Source organism: Mustela erminea, chromosome 2 (assembly GCF_009829155.1).
Source record: "Mustela erminea isolate mMusErm1 chromosome 2, mMusErm1.Pri, whole genome shotgun sequence".
Taxonomy (NCBI): domain Eukaryota; kingdom Metazoa; phylum Chordata; class Mammalia; order Carnivora; family Mustelidae; genus Mustela; species Mustela erminea.
In genome coordinates, this window is record NC_045615.1 from 10,796,383 (window position 1) to 10,820,000 (window position 23,618).

A 23,618-nucleotide genomic window follows, 5' to 3' on the forward strand; every position below is an offset into this window, starting at 1 on the left:
TGTCATCCTTGGGTTATGTGCCATCCAAACAAGTTCCCCTGATGATATGCCCTTTACTGGGGCAACAAGAGAGGTGCCTTATCTGCTCCTTCACATGGATGACTCTTTATGACTTGGGGAGAGATTGGGTGGGAGGCAGGTTAATGCAGGTTCAAAATCCTCCTAATTTCCCAGCCTTGAGAATATATTCAAGGTGCTGCAGCAAGATTCACGTGAGGTCAGGCCAGTACCTTCTAACTGGGGCCTATTTCTACTTTTATTTTGTCAACATTTAATAAAGGGAAGTGACCTTTGGGGGGAAGGAGAAGGAAGCAGTGAAAAATTTTGCCAAATACTACTGGTTGGTAGAGAAAGGTGGATAATGCCAAATGAAGGTTAACTAATGATGACCTTAACAAAAGCAGATTTATGAGCCTTGAGACAACACATCTAGGGATTTAACATCAGGCTCCACCACTTAATATTTAAGACTTTAGGCAAGAAATTGATATTTTCTAGGCCTTACCATTCTCATCTTGGCAATCTGGTTAGACTGCCTGCAGTCAAACTGGTCTGGTGACTAACAAAGTAACATAGGAAAGCTCTCATGACTCAAGAAATAATCTTTCTTTTATTTCTCTTTTCCCAAGTCAAAAATTGAAAATATTGTTAATTAGCTGGTTTTGTTAAAGCTAAATAAGGTCCATGCATTGGAATTCAGAGAATAGATGGCTACATTTCTGAAGCTACTCTTCCACTCACAAATTTAAGACAGCAAAGTTTAAATTTTGTAATGGGAATGATCATAAATTACTAAATGGTCACATAATAGCTAATAATTCTAATAAATGCTTTAAATTTCTATCATAAAGAAAATAAGTAAAACATGTTTCTTAGACAAAGAACTAATTTTTTTCTGAAATAAAAGCAAAATGAAAGAAGGAATCCTGACAATGGGAGTATTAATAAAATTAAAGGCATATTAACTTACATTAAAATGGTAATGATGTCCCAGTAGGACTGAAATAAATTCTTTTCAGACTGAGGAAACAATTTCATGCTTAATTTGTGGCAAAAGAAATGTTATCCATGTAATGGAATCTATCATTTTGCAATTAATTAAGCATTTTGTCTGGGTTAAGCCTTAATTATTGCACTAATATTCTTAAAGCAGCATGAATTTCTGCGAAGACTTTAAAAGAGTTCAAACATTTTAGAAATGTTTGTAAAATACCTGGGACTTTCTGTAATACTTTCTTAATTGCAAGCATGAAATTGAAAATGGTGAGATTCTCTACAATTCTCTAATTTTAATGTAGTCTGATGTGTTGATCTTTTTCTGAACAGTTAATGCCTTTTGTGTCCTATTAAAACTTTTAACGGGTTTTAAAGTTCATTTATTTGGTCATTTATTCAACAACATTACCTTTGTGCCCTTCTGAGTCAAACATAGGACACAAAAATGAACAAGGTAATTCACAGTTCCTAAAGAGTTCCTTGTACGATTATGGAAGGGTGAGAGGCATGGAAAAGACCCTTAGCACAGATAAATAAATAAACTAGATAAATAAATTAAATAAATAAATAAATAAACATTAAAAACTAGTGTGATAAATGTTATAGCACAAACATATGAAGTGCCAGGAGAGCAAAACAGGAGATTAATTCACACTGCTCGGGGATAGGGCTGATTTCAGAATCAAAAATCTACGTACATCCAATATACTTAAAGGCTGTGGACATAGTGTGTTCATTCTTATTCCTGAATAGACCCAAGTTTCTGTCTGGTCTTATTAGCTATATAAATTCTAGTAATTATTAACCAATCCAACTTTCAGTTTACCCATCAATAAAATAAGCTGTAGTGGTTGAGAAAATATTAGTGTCTCAGTGAATTCTGCGGTTCCCCACTTAAATTGCTATCAGCTTCCTCCTCAGTAATTAAAAAATACTACAAATAAAAAGCTGGGCATAAAGCCAGTGAGGTAGAGAATTAAATCTCAATCTTCCTTACAGTCTATAGATGTAGTCACCTGCTAAATTTCTGATCAGTGGTGGATGAACAAAAGGGTTATGGGCTACTCTCCAACCCTCTTTAATACCTTGTATTCTTACCAATTGTCCCGTATATGTACTTGATTCCATTCCCCTTACCTTCATTCATTTTTTTTTTTTTTTTAAAGAATCGACTCAGGCTCCTGACTGGCTCAGTTGGTTAAGTGTCTGCCTTCAGCTCAGGCCATGATCCCAGGGTCCTAGAATCAAGTTCTGCATGGGGCTCCCTGCTCAGTGGGGAGTCTGCTTCTCCTTCTGCCCCTCTGCTCTGCTTGTGCTCTCTCAAATAAATCAATAAAATCTTTAGAATAAAAAAGTCTTTTCTTACCTCTCTTACCTTGTGAGCTAGCATTTCATTTCTTTCCTCTCCTTTGCTAAAAAGTTTTCAGAAAACATGTAAAAACTCACTCGTCCAATATTTTTCTACTTTGTCAAAATGATTCTTCTCAACTACTCCACCGATTGCCAGGTTGCTCATTCAAGTTGTCATTTCTTGGTCCTTATCTAGGGTAGTCAGGAGTATTTGACTCAAGTCATGCCTCCCTCTTCTTTGACGTTTTTTCCTTACTTGTTCTCTTGATTTTCTTTCTTCCTCATATAGAATTCTCTTTCAATATCCTTTGTCCTTTCCTCTTTTCGAAGATGCTTTAATGTTGGAGCTCTCCAGGACTCATCTCTTAGTCTTCTTTTCCTCCTTTTACATTCTCTTGCTGATCTCATCAAGCACCATGCCTTTGTCTTTTTGGTTTTTGTTTGTTTGTTTGTTTGCTGTTTTTGTTTTTGTTTTGTTTTGTTTTGTTTTTAGAGAGATAGAAAGGGCTTGAAAGGGATGGGGGGCAGGAGCCAAGGGAGAGGGAAAGAGAGAAATCTCAAGCAGATGCCACATTCAGCGTAGAACCTGACATGGGGCCTGATCTCAAGACCCTGAGATCATGACCTGAGCTGAAACAGAGTAGAATGCTTAACTGACTGAGCCACCCAAGCATCCCAAGAAGAATGGCTTAGAATACCACTTATATATTCACATTTCTTTTGTTTCTGATTTCAGAAAGTGTTCAATACTTCACCATTTAGAATATTTACTACCTGTTTTCTATAACTATCGCTGATGAGATTAAAGAAGTTTCCATCTCACTTCTAGTTTTCTAAGATCTCTTTTTATGAATGGATGTCAAATTGTGACAAATGTTTTTCTGCATCTGCCATTATAAGGATATTATTTTTCCTTTATTCTGTTAATGTGTTAATAAATATTGCTCTATCAAAATTAAGCTAGCTTTATGAAATAAGTTGGAAAATATTACTTCTCTGTTTTTATTTTTGGAAGAATATGTTAATATTGATTGGTGTTATGTCTTTCTTAAATGGTTGGTATAACTCACTATTCACAACTAGTCCTGGAAACTTTTTTGCAAGGAAGTTTTTAATTATGGACTCAATTTCCATAACTGATATGGAACTCTTCATATTTTTTAATTCTTTTTTTAGTTTTGATAGGTTATGTTCTTCTAGGAAGAAGTCTATTTCACCCAAATTTTAGAATTTATTACAGTAGAAACGTTTGTCCTCTTATGACCATCATGTTTATAGACTATGTGGTGATCATTCCAACATTAGTAATTCTTTTTTCCTTTATCAATATTTCCATACGTTTATCCATTTTATTTTATTTTCAAAAAGAAATTAATTCACGAATTGATGTCCTTTTGATTATTTTCTATCTTTCTGTTTAGATTGTTTGTTATTCTTTACACAACCTCTTGAGACAGACACTTGATCATTTTTTTCAATATATAGAGAGCTATACATTTTTGTCTCATTTCCCCACAAGGTGTTCATATATCATATCTTCATTACTATTCAGTTTAAAGTATTTTCTACATTCCATTAGTTTTGTTTTTGATTCATGTATTTTTTAGAATTATATTGGAGATTGTTAGAAATTTTCTAGTGAATCTGCATTTTTATGATCAATTTTGATAAATGTTATAGTTACATTTGAAAATAGAGATGTTTAATAGTTGTTGTGTGAAGTATTCTATATATTTAATCCAGTAAGTTAATTGTTTTTATATTCTTACTGATTTTTTCCTGCCTATTTTATCAGTGTCTGAGAGATGTGTGTTGAAATTTCCTCAAATGATTGTAGATATTCAGTTTAACCTTTTAGCTATATCAACTTTTGCTTTGTGTGTTGTCAAGCTGTGTATTAAGTACATGCAGATTTAAAATTCTTAAATCATCTTGCTGGATTGAACTTTTATCACTACACAATGTCCTTCTCTCTCTCTACGTATGTTTCTTTCCTGAAAGTAAGGTTGGTATTAGTGTAGATACCCCAGCTGTGACTCTGCCTCCTTTTGCTTTCAACCCTTTGCCATTTTTATATTCAAGGTATATCTCTTGTCAGTAGCACATTGGTGGCTTTTTAAGAGAATTTGACATATTTGTATTTTAATGAGAGTCTTTATAATGTTATATTCACTGTAAGTCCTGATATATTGAAATTTCAATCAACTGTCTCACCATTTGCTTTCTTCTCCTCCTCCCTGCCAACCTGACATTCCACTTCCTCCTCTCTTTCTTTTTTTTTTTTTTTTTTTTTTTTTTTCCAGCATAACAGTATTCATTATTTTTGCACCACACCCCGTGCTCCATGCAATCCGTGCCCTCTATAATACCCACCACCTGGTACCCCAACCTCCCACCCCCCGTCCCTTCAAAACCCTCAGATTGTTTTTCAGAGTCCATAGTCTCTCATGGTTCACCTCCCCTTCCAATTTCCCCCAACTCCCTTCTCCACTCTAAGTCCCCATGTCCTCCATGCTATTTGTTATGCTCCACAAATAAGTGAAACCATATGATAATTGACTCTCTCTGCTTGACTTATTTCACTCAGCATAATCTCTTCCACTCCCGTCCATGTTGCTACAAAAGTTGGGTATTCATCCTTTCTGATGGAGGCATAATACTCTATCCCCAGGGGTACAGGTCTGTGAATCACCAGGTTTACACACTTCACAGCACTCACCAAAGCACATACCCTCCCCAATGTCCATAATCCCACCTCCTTCTCCCAAACCCCCTCCCCCCAGCAACCCTCAGTTTGTTTTGTGAGATTAAAAGTCACTTATGGTTTGTCTCCCTCCCAATCCCATCTTGTTTCATTTATTCTTCTCCTACCCACTTAAGCCCCCATGTTGCATCACCACTTCCTCATATCAGGGAGATCATATGATAGTTGTCTTTCTCTGCTTGACTTATTTCGCTAAGCATGATACGCTCTAGTTCCATTCATGTTGTGGCAAATGGCAAGATTTCATTTCTTTTGATGGCTGCATAGTATTCCATTGTGTATATATACCACATCTTCTTGATCCATTCATCTGTTGATGGACATCTAGGTTCTTTCCATAGTTTGGCTATTGTGGACATTGCTGCTATAAACATTCGGGTGCATGTGCCCCTTTGGATCACTACGTTTGTATCCTTAGGGTAAATACCCAATAGTGCAATTGCTGGGTCATAGGGCAGTTCTATTTTCAACATTTTGAGGAACCTCCATGCTGTTTTCCAGAGTGGCTGCACCAGCTTGCATTCCCACCAACAGTGTAGGAGGGTTCCCCTTTCTCCGCATCCTCGCCAGCATCTGTCATTTCCTGACTTGTTTATTTTAGCCATTCTGACTGGTGTGAGGTGATATCTCATTGTGGTTTTGATTTGTATTTCCCTGATGCCGAGTGATATGGAGCACTTTTTCATGTGTCTGTTGGCCATCTGGATGTCTTCTTTGCAGAAATGTCTGTTCATGTCCTCTGCCCATTTCTTGATTGGATTATTTGTTCTTTGGGTGTTGAGTTTGCTAAGTTCTTTATAGATTCTGGACACTAGTCCTTTATCTGATATGTCATTTGCAAATATCTTCTCCCATTCTGTCAGTTGTCTTTTGATTTTGTTAACTGTTTCCTTTGCTGTGCAAAAGCTTGTGCGAAAGGAATCCATCAAAATCCTCCTCTCTTTCTTTCTAGATGATTAATCAAATGCTTTATATCCTCTTAGGTCTCATTTTGCTTCTTCTCAACGATAAATAACTCATTTTAATGATTAGTTTGGAGATTATAGCATGCTTTTTGACTTATTAATATCTGATATAATTTATTATATTTATGAATAATTTTATGATATTACAAACACCTTAGAATAGTATAACTCCAATTTCCCATCTTTCTTATGTAATTATTAATATATATTTTAATTTTATATGTACTTTAAATCCAAAAGACAATCCCTGCAATTTTCATTTAGAGATACTAAGGTCTGTACCCTTCTCCGTATTTTTTTCCCCTTCATGCAGCTGCATGCATCATTTCACTTCTGTCTCAAGAAGCCATCAGAAATCATTGCTGCTGTGGTAGCTTACCAGTACCTACAAACAATTATTTTCACACTCTCTCCAAATTTTCTAATTATTCTTGGTAAGTGTATTGGCCTGAAGTTAAGTAGTTTGTTATTGCCTGAAGCAAAGAGTCTCCCTGGATATCTCCATCTCAGACCTCTCTTCCAGATTCTCTCCCAGATTCACATATTTAAATGCCTGCTTGACATCTCTACATAGGTGTGTAACATCTCAAACATTGGCCTTCCCCTGACACTCCCACCCCATGCCAACAAACCCTCACTTAATCTACAGTATTCTTGTCTTTCTTGATAATATTATCAGTTTTATTTGGTCAACTTCAAGTCTTTGGAATCATTTTTATTCCTCTTTTTTCCCTCATACCTCACAGTCAATCTTTCAAAACTTATGTTGGCTCTATCTTCAAGATGTAACCAGAAACCAACTATTTCCATTTGTACTGTTACAACTCTAATGGGAACCATTTTTATGTCTCACCTGGATTATTACAAAAATCTCCTAATAGGTATCTCTGTGCCTACCCCTGGCCCGCAATAGTCTGTCCTCAACAGTGCAGCTGTAATGATCCTTTGGATAGTTAAATCAGATCATGTCACTTCTCAGCTCATATCTTCCATTTAAATAATTAAAGATCTTACTATAATTTTCAAGGTCCTATTTGATTGTCCTCTCCTTGCCTATCTGACCTCATCTACCATTTTCACTATACACGGTCACTGGCCTCTTTGCTGTTTCCAAAACATAAAAGGCATTCTCATACCTCAAATTTCCCACTCTAACCCTTTCTTCTTCCTATAGAGCTCTTCCCTGACATATTCTATTGGCTAATGTTCACCCTTTCACGTCATTTCTCAAATCCCAATTTTTTTAATGAAATAGAGCCTACCATGACCAACATATTTAAAACTATAACTTGCCTGACTTCTGAATGGCCCCCTTATTTTGCTCTATAGTTTTTATTTTTTTCCATTGAATTTTTCAATCTTTTAACATAATATATGGATTTCCTTATTTTGTGGTTTGTCTTTATTTATCTTCAACTGCTAGCATAAATGTTCCAAAAAGATAAGAGTCTGTGTTTTTCATTGGTGTATTCCAAACAGAACAATGCCAGGCATATAACAGGCTTTCTATACATATTGGTTGAATAATAAGTGAGTGAATGATATCTTCCTCTGTCTACACATGCTCATTCAGAAAATAGGTGAGATATTTGTCTTTCTCAAACCATGACAATATATACAATATCCTCGTCTGTTAGTGTCCTGTGCCAGCTACAACAAATTACACAACCTTAGTAATTAAAGCAGGATAAATTGATTCTCTCACAGTTCTGGATGTCAGAAGTCCAAACTCAGTATCACTGGGCCCAAGTCAGAGTGTCTGAAGCCATGCTCCTTCCAGAGGCTCTAGGGGAGGATCTGTTCATTGAATTCAAATTTGAGAGTGGAATTCCCAGGCTTTGGCATACAATACTCTAATTTCTAAGACCAGAATCTTCAGATCTCTCTCTGCTCTGTTTTTGCATCACCTTTGCCTATATATCTGTGTCAAATCTCCCTCTACCGCCACTTATAAGGACACATGTGATGGCATTTAGGAGCCACATGAATTCCCAAACATGTCTGTCTCAAAATCCTTAGCTTATTCACATTTGTAAAGATTCTTTTCCCATATAAGGTAACATTTAAGGTTTCAGGTATTAAGATGTGATATTTGGGGGGTCATTATCAGCCTACTACTCTTAGGGATCGCGGTGTAGTGAGGATATGTTCCTTAGAACTTCATGGAGCAGAGTTGTCATATTAGCCCCAGAATCCTTACTTTGGGATATTAGGTTAAAGTGAAATAAACCTATTTTAAGTCACTGCTATTTGGGGCCATGTTAAGTCAACCAAAACAAATCCTAATTGATAAAAGCTGGTGAATTTTGTTAGTATTTTTTAATTGAAACACTACATTTACCTAAGATAAAGTAGCACAGACTAATCCTAAGGTCATGTTTCTTTAATTTAGATTAGAATTGTATTGACTCTGGACAATTATTTCATATAGATCAGAAACTCTGATATGAAATTAAGAAAATGTTGCACCTCAATAAGGTAGTATAGTATAATTTAAAAAACTTGCAATGCCTAGAACATATAAAAAGTAATATAAAGAAGTCTTATTTTAAAGATTTTATTTATTAATTTGACAGATAGAGATCACAAGTAGACAGAGGCAGGCAGAGAGAGAGAGAAGAGGAAGCAGGCTCCCTGCCGAGCAGAGAGCCTGATATGGGACTGGATCACAACACCCTGGGATCATGACCCAAGCTGAAGTCAGAGGCTTAAACCCACTGAGCCACCCAGCTGCCCAAGAAGTCTTTTTTTTTTTTTTTTTTAAATTTTCAGCAAGAAGTCTTATTTGAGAACTGTTTAGAGCTACTGCTCTATATGAAAGCACATTAAACAGATGGACAGTTATCTTCTTTACCCACTACATTTTCTCAAGAAGCCTAATAAGGAGCAAATTACAAAAATCTGAACTAGTCAAGAAGGCAGGAATGTTCAGAGAAAAGTATGTTCTAAGAAATACCGTACTTGGTAAGATCCAATAAATGGTGTCTAAAAAGCTGAGTTTTTAAATAAAAAACTGCCTCTTTGGCTTATTTGTAAAAGCTGATTTTTATTTTGACATGTTTGCCAACAATACATTAAGAAAATATTGGGCAATTCTAATTCTATAAAAATAATCCCCAATAATCTCTCACCAGATATCCTCCAGGGAAAGTTATTATAGAGGATATAAACCAAAAATGCTTTAAGAGATTAGCCTTATGAAAGACAATTCAGCAGGCTGTGGAATTCTAGTAGGCATCGGCATCTGTGTTTGGTCATGTTTGGTCATTGCCCACATGTCTTATTAGTAAGTAACACTGTTGGTGAAAATATTTCAGGCCAAAATAAAACTCATTACTTGAAAAAGTTATGTACTAAATAATTAAACTATGTTGGTTCCCAACTGCTGTCCAAATAATCATATTGACCATATATTTCATCAAGATACCTCAAATTGTATGTTGTGGATTTTTCTATAAATTATTATGAGTTGGTTTATTCAGTAATTGATAAATTACTTAATTCAGTGATTAACCACTATCCACTCAGCTGCCCAAGCCCAAGTCCATTTTTCCTGTTTTCCTTTCCACATCCAGTGAGAAAGTAAATCCCACCTATATAATATCTTCATCCCTATATCTTCCCATTACATCCTCCCCACTCAGGTCAACTCTAGAACTATTATTTCTCATCCAACTTGCATTAAGCTCCACATAGAGCTTGCACAACTTGCATAGACCTCCACAAAACCTGTCTAACACATTCTCCTCCAGAAGGACCTCTAAAAAGTTAAATACACCCTTTTGCTGAAGACCATTTGGTGGCCACCAGATTCTCTAAGATAGAGCAGTGGAGCCATTAAGAATTTGGGCCCTGGATCCAAACAATGTGAATTTGAATCCTGGCTCTACCACAACCTAGCTCTGTGATTCTAGGAAGTTACTTCAATTCTCCTGTTCTCAATTTCACATCCTGCAAAATAATGAATATAATAGTACTGTCACATTGCCACATTTGTGGGGATTAAAAGAAATGATGCTGATAAAGTCCTTAGTCCAATGGCTGGTACACAGTACACACTCCATAAAAATAAGCTGCTATGTCTCTAGTCTTGTGTTTTCTACAGTTAAAAGAAAGTGCTGGTAATTCTCTGAAGGTACCATTCTGTCTCTGGTTCTGTCTTTATATGAGCTGCTTCCTTTTGTTGGAATCGAGAGTCCTTTCCCTACAACCTCAATACAACTTTCCCTAATGGATCTCCACTTTATCCTTAAAAATTAGTGAGACCAGGGGCACTGAATGGGCCAGTGGGTTAAAGCATTGGCCCACGCAGTGCCCCCGGTCTTGGCTAAGGTCATGATCTTAGGGTCTTAGAATGGAGCCCTGCATCAGTCTCCATGCTCAGCAGGGAGCTTTCTTGTCCCTCTGTCCCTCTCCCAATTCATGCTCATATGTGGGCTCTTTCTCTCTCTCTCTCTTAAATAAATAAATAAAATCTTTAAAAAAAATAGTGAGATTGAACATTCTTCTGGAACCTTTTCCTCACCCACACCCACTCTGGTCTAGGTTGAGTCTGTCTATGTACTCACAGAGTAACTAATACTGTGGGACCTGATACTTCATATCACAGTTGCTTGTCTAATTGTCTATATCCCCACATCGATTATAAGAACTACAGCTATTCCTCTCTGTATTCCAGTTACTTAATATGGGACCTGCATAATCAAGTCTTATGGCATTGTGACCAACAAAATATACTAAGTGGAGACAAGTGGCAGAAATAAGGGTCCCACAAAGTTGGATGAAACTGAGGGTGAAGGACTCAACAAAAGGATCCCCATTGTTCAGTGAATAATCATATACAAATACTTAAGAATGGATTTTTTTTTCACAGAATAAATTCCAAACTAATCAGGTCCAAATGTAGGATATGAAACCATACAAGTAATAGGGGGAAAAAAAGGGGTAAATTCCTTTATAGCCTAAGAAACAACAAAAGGGAAAGAATGATTATTTTAAGCACACACATATGTCACATGACAAAAATGAAAACATTAACAAATTAAAAACCATAATATGTTTTAAAAATCCTACTTAAATCATAGGCAAAGATTTATTATCCTTAAGATGTGTTTTAAAAATTGATAAGTAAATGAGACACCTGGATGGCTCAGTCAGTTAATTGTCTGCCTTTGGCTCAAGTCATGATCCCAGGGTCCTAGGATCAAGCCCTCTCTCCTTCTCCACCTGCTTACCACTCTGCCTACTTGTGCTCTTTCTGTCAAATAAATAAATAAATAAATAAATAAATAAATAAAATAAAGTGACTGATAAGTAAAATGAAAGAACAGAGCATTTTTCCTGTCTGAAGAATTTTCAGATGAAAGATATGATGTTTAAGGCTTGATTTTTAAAAATTAAAAAAAAAATTCCCACAAAAATTGAGGGATAAATAAGATTGACAATGGTAACTATTGAAGCTATATAATGGGTACATGAGATTCATTCTACTGTTCTCCCTATTTTTGTGTGTGTAAAAATTTCCATAGTGAAAAAGCTTTTTGAAGTTCTTGGGAGAAAGAAGATTTAAACATTTGAAAGTTTAGGCTAATTGAATGCCAATATTTGTTTATCAGTATTATAATTTCTAAGAAAAGTCTTCATCAATGTTCTAATCTTCACTTTGGATTGAAATTACTATATTCTAGGTTCTATAAAAGGCTAGGAATTTTATCTAGTATGTTTTGTTTCATGGAGACTTCGCTGTATTTGGGCAGAGTCTTCTGAATTACACACTGAGCTTCCTAAATCACAACTTTTGTTAGTTGTATCGGAATGGTTCTCAACCATTTCACACACATCAGGCTTGCCTTCTAGCAGTCACCTAAACCAAGACCTTGTAGACCTTGGCAGACCAGGCCCACACCTTTGAGTTTCCTTAGAGCCAATGTTTTTTCCTGGATGGGGCTCAGTGGTAGGTTTCCAATTTTTTGCTAGAATGGCAATAAAATATCTTCAAAAGCTTAGAGGTTTCTTTAAAACCTCTAATTGAAAAAAAAAAAAAGAAGTAAATTGCCAAAAAGAAATAGAAAACAATTAATGAATGAGGAGAGGGAGAAGCAAGATGGTGGAGGAGGAGGAGATGTGAATTTTGTCAGGTCCCAGGAATTCAGCTAGATAGTTATTGAACAATTCTGAACACCTACAAAGTCAACAGGAGATTGAAGAGAAGAATAGCAGCAATTCTATGAGTAGAAAAGCGACCACTTTCTGGAAGGTGGATGTGTGGAGAAGTGAATCTGAGAAGGTATATGGAAAGAGAGACCTCAGAGGGGCCAGCTATCAGCAAGTGGTAGAGCAGCAGAGCCCAAAATTGGAACTTTTAGAAGTTGGCTCCACTGAGGGATGTGACTTCAGAGCCTAAGTGGGGGGTGGAGCCTTTGTGGGGACATGTGGTCTCAGGTTCCTTGGGGTCACAGTAAGACTGGGGGTGTCTGAGTGTGGCAGAACTCCCAGGTGTTGGAATGGGGAAGCAGGCTATAGAGACAGAGCTAAGGTGTGGGCTCTCAGCTCATGGTTACCATAGGCTGTGATCCCCAGGAGGGTTGGGTCACTGCTCTTCAAGCAGGGATCCCACAAGTAGCAGATCTGGGGAGACTTACCTTCTTCCCGCAGGGGTAGCAGGCCAGAGCATGCTGCGGGAATCTCCTGGGTTTGAGACTCCAAACGGCACTGTGTGCCACAGATAGAAATGCTCAGTCACAGACCAGGTGAGCATAAGTGCAGCCAGAGACCAGGGAGACAGGAGGGATTAACTGCTTTTCTCTGAAAGTGAATTGAAGAGTGGGGACCGGAGCTCTCCGCTCCTCCAGGGCAGGGGGTTGAGAAGCTGTCATTTTCATTCTCATCCTCCAAAGCTGTACAGAAAGCATTCAGGGAACAAAAGCTACGGAGACCAAACCCAAGCAGATTACTTAGTCTGACACCCGGCAAGGGCGATGCAATTCCATCTCAGGCAAAGAAATTTATGAATCACTGCAACAGGCCCCTCCCCCAGGAGATCAACAAGAACATCCAATCAAGACCAAGTTCACCGATCAATAAGAACTGCAAAACTTCAGAGTTCGGGGAATACAGCACATAGAATTCATGGCTTTTCCCCCATGATCCTTTTCTTTCAAAGTTACATTTATTTTATTTTATTTTCTTCTTATTCTATTTTTTTAGTTTTTCCTCTTTCCTCTTTTAACCTTTTTAACTATTTTATCTTATCAATACCTTTTAAAAAATCTTTTTTAATTTTTCATCTTTTCATTCATGTTCCATCCCTCCATCACATTTACCCTTATTTTTGTATACATGTTTTTCTTCCTTCAAAATTTTGAGAGGCAGTTTCTTCTAACAGACCAAAATGAAGTGTGTGGCTCTGTTCTACTCATCAGTCTAAATGTATATATATATATATATATATATATATATATATATATATAATATTTATAATATTATTTATAATATTATATATAATATACTATAACAATATTATATTATATATATTTATTAATATACTAATTAATTATTGTTGAGTAATTTTATTTTATGTTATAATAGATATCAATTAACATATTAATTAATATTATATTATATATAATATATTATATAATATCATGATATAATAATATAAAAATTATATGAATTTAAAATATAATTTAAATATAAAATAAAATATAATATAATATATGAATAAATACTATATAATTAAATATAAAATAAATATGAAATATAGGATATTAAAATAAATATAAAATTATATAAATATATAAATATTATAAATATTATATATAAATATATAATATATATTATATATATGTTATATATGGTTGTGTGTGTGTGTGTGTTGTGTGGCTCTGTTTTATTCACCAGTCTAAATATATAATACATAATATACATATATTTATATTTATTTTTATTTTTATATTATTATATTATAAAACTATATATAATATTATATAAAATATACAATGTTTAATATACAGTGCTTAATAATATATATAATACTATTATAAATATAATATTATATATAATATATGTTAATAATATAATATAATTATAATTATATTAGAATATATAAATATAAATATAAATATATATATATTATATATTTAGACTGGTGAATAGAACAGAGCCACACACTTCATTTTGGATATATATATATACACACACACACAAATGCACACACACACACACATATATATATATTTTTCCTTTCTTCTAACCCTGGTTTTAGGTCTCTTCTGATTTGGTTAGTGTATATTTTTCTGGGGGTTTGCTACCCTTTTACTATTCTGTTCTCTCAGTCATCTATTCTACTCTGGATAAAATGACAAGGCAAAAAAACCTCACTTCAAAAAAAAAAGAACAAGAGAACGAGAAGCAGTACTGATGGCTAGGGACTTAATCAATATGGACATTATTAAGATGTCAGAACTAGAGTTCAGGTTGATGATTATCAAGGTGCTAGCTGGGCTTTTAAAAAAGCATGGAAAATACTAGAGAATACCTTTCAGGAGAAATAAAATCCCTTTCTGGAGAAATAAAAGAACTAAAATCTGGGCATCTGGGTGGCTCAGTTGGTTAAGCCTTTGGCTCAGGTCATGATCCTGGAGACCCAGGATCGAGTCCCACATCGGGCTCCCGCTCCAGTGGGAGTCTGCTTCTCCCTCTGACCTTCTCCCCTCTCTTGCTCTCTCTCTCTCAAATAAATAAATAAAATCTTTTTTTAAAAAAGAATTAAAATTTAACCACATTGAAATCAAAAAAGCTATTAATGAGATGCAATAAAAAATGGAGGCAGTTACTGCTAGGATAAATGAGGCAGTAGAGAGAATTAGTGATATAGAAGACAAAATGATGGAGAATAAAGAAGCTGAGAAAAAAGAGAGACAAAGAACTACTTGGCCACAAGGGGAGAATTTAAGAGATAAGAAATACCATAAGATGAAACAATATTAGAATAATATTGAAATAGAGAGGGGGGACAGAAGGTATATTGGAGCAAATTATAGCAGAGGACTTCCTTAATTTGGGGAAGGGAACAAACATCAAAACCCAGGAGGCATAGAGAAACCCCATCAAAATCAATAGAAAGAGTTCAACACCCCGTCATCTGCTAGTAAAACTTACAAGTCTCAGTGACAAAGAGAAAGTTCTAAAAGTGACTCAGGACAAGAGGTTTGTAACATACAATGGTAGAAATACTAGATTGGTAGCAGACTTATCCACAGAGACCTGGCAGGCCAGAAAGTGCTGGCATGATATAATCACAGCACTAAATGAGGAAAGTATGCCGCCAAGAATACTATATCCAGCTAGGCTGTCACCGAAAATAGAAGGAGAGATAAAAAGCTTCCAGGACAAACACAAACTAAAAGAATTTGCAAACACCAAGCCAGCCCTACAGGAAATATTAAAAGGGGTCCTCTAAGCAAAGAGAGATTCTAAAAGTAACAGACCAGAAGGGAACAGAGACAAGATACAGTAACACTCACCATACAGGCAATACAATGGCACTAAATTCATATCTTTCAATAGTTACCCTGAATGTAAATGTGCTAAATTCCCCAATCAAAAGGCACAGGGTATCAGAATGGATAAAAAAAACAAGACCCATCGATATGCTGTTTACTAGAAACTCATTTTAGACCGCAAAACACCTCTAGATTTAAAGTGAGGGGTGAAAATAATTTATCATGATAATGGACATCAAAACAAAGCAGGGATAGTGATCCTTGTATCAGATATATTAAATTTTAAGCCAAAGACTGTAATAAGAAATGAGGAAGGACACTATATCATACTTAAAGTGTTATTCAATAAGAAGATCTAAAAATTTTAAATATTTATGTCCCTAATATGGGAGCAGCCAATTATATAAACCAATTAATAACAAAATAAAAGAAACAATCAACAATAATAAATAATAGTAAGGGACTTTAACTGAGCAAAAGATCTAAGCAAAAGCAAAAGATCTAAGCAAAAGATCAACAAGGAAATAAAGACTTTCAAATGACACACTGGACCAGATGGACATAACAGATATATTCAGAACATTCCATTGCAAAGCAACAGAATACACATTCTTCTCTAGTGCATGGAACATTCTCCAGAAGAGATCACATCCTGGGTCACAAATTAGGTCTCAAATACCAAAAAATTGGGATCATTCCTTGCATATTTTCAGACCACAATGCTTTGAAACTAGAACTCAGCCACGCGAAGAAAGTGGGAAAGAACCCAAATACATGGAGGCTAAAGAACACCATAAGAATTAATGGGTTAGCCAGGAAATTAAAGAAGAATTTAAAAAACTCATAGGAGCAAATAAAAATAAAAACACAACTGCTCAAAATCTTTGGGATACAGCAAAAGCAGTCCTGAGAGGAAAGTAAGAAACAAGAAAGTTCTCAAATATATAATCTAACCCTACACCTAAAAGAGCTGGAGATAGAACAGCAAATAAAGCCTAAAACCAGAAGGAGAAGAGAAATAATAAAGATCAGAGCAGATATCAATGAACTAGAAACCAAAAGAACAGCAGAACAGTTCAATGAAACTAGGTTTTTTGAAAGAATTAAGATGATTGATAAAACCCTGGCCAGACTTATCAAAAGAAAAGAGAAAGGACCCAAATTAATAAAATCATGGATGAAGGAGGAGAGATCACAACCAACACCAAAGAAATACAAACAATTATAAGAACATATTACAGGGGCGCCTGGGTGGCTCAGTGAATTAAGCCTCTCTCTGTCTTCAGCTCAGGTCAGGATCTCAGGGTCCTGGGATTGAGCCCTGCATCAGGCTCTTTGCTCGGCAGAGAGCCTGCTTCCCTTTCTCTTTCTCTGCCTATTTCTCTGCCTACTTGTGATCTCTGTCTGTCAAATAAATAAATAAAATCTTTTTTTAAAAAGTCTAAAATTTTTTTTAAAAACATATTATGAACAACAATATGCCAACAAATTTGACAATCTGGAAGAAATGGATGCTCTCCTAAAGACATATAAACTACCAAAACTGAACCAGGAAGACAAAGAAAACCGAAACAGACCCATAACCAGTAAGGAGATTGAAGCAGTCATCAAAAATCTCCCAAAAAACAAAAGCCCAGAGCCACATGGCTTCCCAGGAGAATTCTAACAAACATATAAGGAAGAATTAATACCTACTCTCCTGAAACTGTTCCAAAAAATAGAAAGAGAAAGAAAACCTCCAAACTCATTTTATGAGGCCAGCATCACCTTGATCCCCAAACCAGACAAAGACCCCATCAAAAAGGAGAATTACAGACCAATATCCCTGATGAAGATGGATGCAAAAATTCTCACCAAAATACTAGCCAACAGGATCCAACAATACATTAAAAGGATTATCCACCACAATCAAGTGGAATTTATTCCTGGGCTGCACAGTTGGTTCAACATCCACAAATCCATCAATGTGATACAATATATTAATAAAAGAAAGAACAAGAACCATATGATATTCTCAATAGATACTGAAAAGCATTTGACAAAATACAGAATACTTTCTTGATCAAAACTCTTCACAGTGTAGGCATGGAAGGTACATACCTCAATATCATCAAAACCATCTATGAAAAACCCACAGTGAATATCATTCTCAATGGGGAGCCTGAGACCTCTTCCCCTAAGGTCAGAAATACAGCAGGGCTGTCCACTTTCACCACTGGTATTCAACATAGTACTAGAAGTCCTAGCCTCAGCAATCAGGCAAAGAAAAAAAAAAGAAAAGAAAAGAAATAAATAAAAGGCATCCAGATCAGCAAAGAAGTCATCAAACTCTCATTCTTTCCAGATGATATGAAACTTTATGTGGAAAACCCAAAAGACTCCACTCCAAAACTGCTAGAACTCATAAAGGAATTCAGTAAAGTGTCAGGATATAAAATCAATGCACAGAAATCAGTTGCATTTCTATATACCAACAACAAGACAGAAGAAAAAGAAATTGAGGAGTCGATCCCATTGACAATGGCACCCAAACCACAAGATACATAGGAATAAATCTAACCAAAGAGGCAAAGAATCTGTACTCAGAAAACTATAAAGTACTCATGAAAGAAATTGAGGAAGACAAAGAAATTGAAAAAAGTTCCATGTTCCTGGAGCAGAAGAACAAATATTGTGAAAATGTCTATGCTACCCAGAGCAATCTACACATTAAATGCAATCCCATCAAGTTTTTTTCAATGAAATGGAACAAATAATCCTGAAATTTATATGGACCCAGAAAAGACCCTGAATAGCCAGAGGAATGTTGAAAAAGAAAACCAAAGTTTGTGGCATCACAATTCCAGACTTAAGCTCTATTACAAAGCTGTAATCATCAAAACAGTATGGTACTGGCACAAAAACAGGCACATAGATCAAGGGAACAGAATAGAGAGCCTAGAAATAGATTCTCAACTCTATGGTCAACTAATCTTTGACAAAGCAGGAAAGAATGTCCAAAGGAAAAAAAGCCTCTTCAACAAATGCTGTTGGGAAAATTGGACAGTCACATGCATAAGAATTAAACCAGACATTTCTTTACACCACACATGAAAATAGACTCCAAATGGATGAAAGACCTCAATGTGAGACAAGAATCCATCAAAATTTAAGGAAAACACAGGCAGCAACCTCTTCGACCTCAGCTGCATCAGGCTCCCTGCTCAATGGGAAGGGAGCTTCTTCCTAGAAACATCACCAAAGGCGAGGGAAGCAAGGGCAAAAATGAACTATTAGGACTTCATCAAGATCAAATCTTTTGCACAGCAAAATAAACAGTCAACAAAACCAAAGACAACCAAAAGAATGAGAGGAGATATTTGCAAACAACATGTCAGATGAAGGGCTAGTATCCAAGATCTATAAAGAACTTATCAAACTCAACACCCAAAGAGCAAATAATCTAATCAAGAAATGGGCAGAAGACATGAACAGACATTTTGGCAAGAAGACATCCAAATGGCCAACAGGCACATAAAAAAGTGTTCAACATTACTCAACATCAGGAAGATACAAATCACAACCACAGTGAGATATCACCTAATACCAGTCAGAATGGTCAAAATTAATCCATCAGAATAGGATAGGTGTTGGCAAGGATGCAGAGAAAAGGGAACCCTCCTACAGTGTTGGTGGGAATACAAACTGGTGCAGCTGCTCTGGAGAACAGTATGGAGGTTATTCAAAAAGTTGAAAATAGAGCTACCCTACAACCCAGCAATAGCACTACTGGGTATCTATCCTAAAGATACAAAGGTACGGATCCAAAGGAGGACGGGCACCCGAATGTTTATAGCAGCAATGTCCACAATAACCAAACTATGTAAAGAGCCTAAATGTCCATCAACTGATGAATGGATAAAGAAGATGTGATACACACACACACACACACACATGCACGCACGCACACACACTGGAATACTATGCAGCATCAAACAACCAAAATCTTGCCAATTGCAATGACATGGATGGAACTGGAGGGTATTATGCTAAGTGAAATAAGTCAATCAGAGAAAGAGAACTATCATATGATCTCTCTGATATGAGGGATTTAAGAGGCAGGGCAGGGCGTCATGAGGGGAAAGGAGGGGAAAATGAAACAATATGGGACCAGGGAGGGAGACAAACCATAAGAGGCTCTTAATCTCAGAAAACAAACTGAAGTTTGCTGGAGGAAGGGGGCTGGGAGGGATGGGGTGGCTTGACGATGGGCATTGGGGAGGGTATGTGTTATGATGAGTGCTGTGAATTGTAAGGATTCACAGACCTGTACCCCTAAAGCAAATAATACATTATATGTTAATTAATAATAAAAAAAAAAATGACCCTACATTTTGTGTAGATATATATAAATATATAATTAAATATATATATTTCTATATATATCTTTATCTTTTCATCTCCTTTCTTCACAACTGTCATTAAAGCTTTCTGACCATTTCTCTACCTCCTATTGTTGCTCAATAAAATCTGCTCTGCACTTGACAATAAAATTAATTTCTAAAAATTTTATCACTGCACTCCCTTTTTGAAAAACTTTCAGAGGCACGGGGGTGACTCAGTCGTTAAGTGTCTGCCCTCAACTCAGGTATGATCCCAGGATCCTGGGATTGAGCCCTGCATCAGGATCCCTGCTCAATGGGAAGCCTGCTTCTCCCTCTCCCACTCCCCTGCTTGTGTTTCCTCTCTCACTGTGTCTCTCTATGTCAAATAAATAAATAAAATCTTAAAAAAAAAAAAGAAAAGAAAAGAAAAACTTTTAATAGCTTATCAATGTCTGTAGATTAAAATTCACACTCAGAAATTCATGGCTATCCACTCCAGGCAAACTTAGCTTATCAATCTCTGGGTCTTTTCTTACATAAGTTTTCATCCAACAAGCCTTGTGGCACATATTAGATTATTACATTCTTGTTCATTTTTATGGTTTTATTCTTTCTATTCTCACCTGGACACTGAACTTCTTAAACAGTAGAAACCACATTTTTTTTTCTTTTTTTGAGATTTTTTTTCTTTTTTTTTCTTTTTTTTTTTTTTTTTTAGAGAGATAGAAAGCCAAGCAGAGGGAGACACAGAAGAAAAGAAAGAATCCTAACGAGGCTCCTGGCTGAGAGCAGAGCCTGAGGCAGGGTTCGATGCCAGGACCCTGAGATCATAACCTGAGGCGAAATCAAGGTCAGATGCTCAACCGACTGAGCCACCAGGCACCCCCAGAAACCATATCTTAAAGTTATTTTTCTCGCTACAGTTCTTAGCACAGTGTTATAAAATGTAGTAAACAATTAGATTTTAAAAAGTCTTGCTCATTTGATTGAGCTTAGCACTTTACTTTATTCAGGTGCCAAAGATAAGGAAACTAAAGGGAACATGTTAGGTTTCTTCTTCTGCATTTCTATGTTCAGTCTCCCACATGTCTCAGACGAAAGATGAAACAAAGGAGCCCGTATGTTTGTAAATACATTTTAAAATCTCTTCGACTGCCACTGAGCACACTGGATGACTCATTTTCAGAAAAGTTACATTTTCATATTTATGTAATTTTTTTGAGAAATTTTAAAAGTTATTTTCATTGATTTTATAAATAAACAAGTCTAACAATTGTTTTTCAGATGAGTCATAAATTCTCAATGGTGCACAATGCCTTGGAATTCACGGATATGTGAAAGAAAATGTTTCCATGAAGTTTTAATAGCTTATTTCTCTTGTGACATCAAAGGTGATCTTTGCTAGAAAGGTATAATCAAATTTCGGAAGTTAAGCTTTCACTCAAAATAGCAAGACCCCTGCATTTTTCTCTTAAAATTTTGAGAAGCCTCTCATAATAATGATTATACCCTAAATACTGCACTTTAAAAAAATATGCTTAGGATATGTATCTGAATCTACCAGTCTGGGTCTCTATCTGTGCATCTCTCTCTCTCTTTCCCTACCAACCCACCTCTTACCTAGGCTCACCTTAGGAAAATATAACACTGTGAATAAAATGTTGCTCAATGTGAACTGCAAAGCAAAATTAAGGGTGAGGATACTCTGATGCTTTTCATCTAATATCTGCACTCAGTCAAACATACCACAATAAAAACTAAATTCTAGGGGCTTCTGGGTCCTTCAGTGGGTTAAGCATCTTTCCATTCAAGTCATGATCTCAGGGTCAGGAGATGCGGCCCCACCTCAGCTCCTTGCTCAGTGCTCAGTGTGATCTGCTTAAGAGTCTCTCTCTCTGCCCTCCCCACCTCCCACTCTCTCTCTCTTCCAAATAAATAAATATATATTTTTAAAAATCCTAAATACTATATCATAAACAAACAGACCTGCTCTAAGCATGATCTGTTAATATGGGGGGGGAGTGTTATTTTCTTAAACATTAAACTATATCCCATCAATGACTGTATTTATGGAAAGAAATAGAAGTGAAAGATACCATTTTGCTTCTTTAAGTGTATCAAACTCCACATTCTGTTGCCCAAATGGAATTTGCTGATTCCCACACCCTCCCCCGCTGGGGGTCATTTAGAACCGCAGAGTCTCTGCAAGACTAAATCGCTAATTTGCTGCTGGTGAATGTGTGGTACAAACCAGAATTTTAGTTTGACCCTTGATTTTATAATTTAATACCAATATTACTTCCATTATTACTTTTAATGGTAAATCAGGAGCAAGTGGTTGGAGTCCAGCTGTGACCCCGGGGCAAGAACTTTTTGCCTGCTGTCGCCTTCTGACAGTTTGGGCTGTTAATTACCTCAATCAACTAGCACACAAGCACCTCTCTGTCTGCCAGCTGGCGGACTCAACGTCAGAAACTGGCAGCTTGCGAAGATTTAAAACCTGTAAAAAGGGCTGCTATGTAAACAGTTTATTGTATAATATTTGATGACCACAGTAGACTCGCATCAGTAATCAAAAGTACGGTCTGTCTTGCGCCTTCCTTGGTTAGCAAAGAACAAAGTTAAAAAGCAGCTCTCCTTTTGGTCTTTATCCAACAGAAGAAAACTAAGGGATTTCGCCTCTGGAGACCTGTCAGGGCTGTGGGGGAGAGGCGGTCACTGAGCTCTCCTGACACAAATGTGGCCCGAAGAAAAAGAAAGGCGAGCAAACAGTGGTGTCTTCTTTGCAGAAATTACCATAAGGTGGGAGAGCTGAATGCCCTCTTCTGGGTAAGGATGCTGTCTGCACCTCCACCGGGAAACGCAATCAGTGTCTATGACGCACATGTGGAAATTGTGTGCGTGCCGCCTGACGTACCCGAGGGCGACTGCTACTCTATTCTGACCCAATCGACCTTCCTTACATTCAGAGACATTTAAAATACATTTTTTCAGAACCATACTCCAACTCCTGAGCTTGCATCTCACATTTTGCTAACTCCTTTCCAAACCCCCTAGAAAAATGCTTAGATATTAATTTGATTAGACTATCAAATCATATGTCAAAAAATGCTACATATGCTTTAATTCTAAAGATTCTATTTGAACATTAAAATTCAGAGACATCTGGCTTTTGTTGATTTACCGGCTCATTTTATAAGCCAAGAGACTCAAGTACAAATCATGATCAAAGGCCAAATTTTTTATTTGCTTTAAAGGAATAAGGGCGTGTCTGGGTGGCTCAGTGGGTTAAGCCTCTGCCTTTGGTCCAGGTCATGATCCCGGGATCCTGGGATCGAGCCCCACATCGGGCTTTCTGCTCAGCAGGGAGCCTGCTTCCTCCTCTATCTCTGCCTGCCTCTCTGCCTACTTGTGATCTCTCTCTCTGTCAAATAAATAAATAAATTTTTTTTTAAAAAGAAAAATAAAGGAATAAGAAAAGGGGTATACCTGAGTGGCTCAGCTGCTTAAGCCTCCCACTCGTGATCTCAGCTCAGGTTTTGATCTCTGAGTGATGAGTTCAAGCGCCACATCTGGCTCCATGCCCAACATGGAACCTAATACATACATACATACATACATAATACATATATAAATACATAAAGGAATAAGAAGGATAATATGCTGTGATAAAATA

At 36.4% G+C, this 23,618-nt stretch overlaps 1 pseudogene; it reads left to right on the top strand.

Annotated features, from left to right (window-relative positions):
* Positions 1-22,921, top strand: part of LOC116584123 — a 36,738-nt pseudogene extending 13,817 nt beyond the window's left edge.
* The last annotated feature ends 697 nt before the right edge of the window (positions 22,922-23,618 follow it).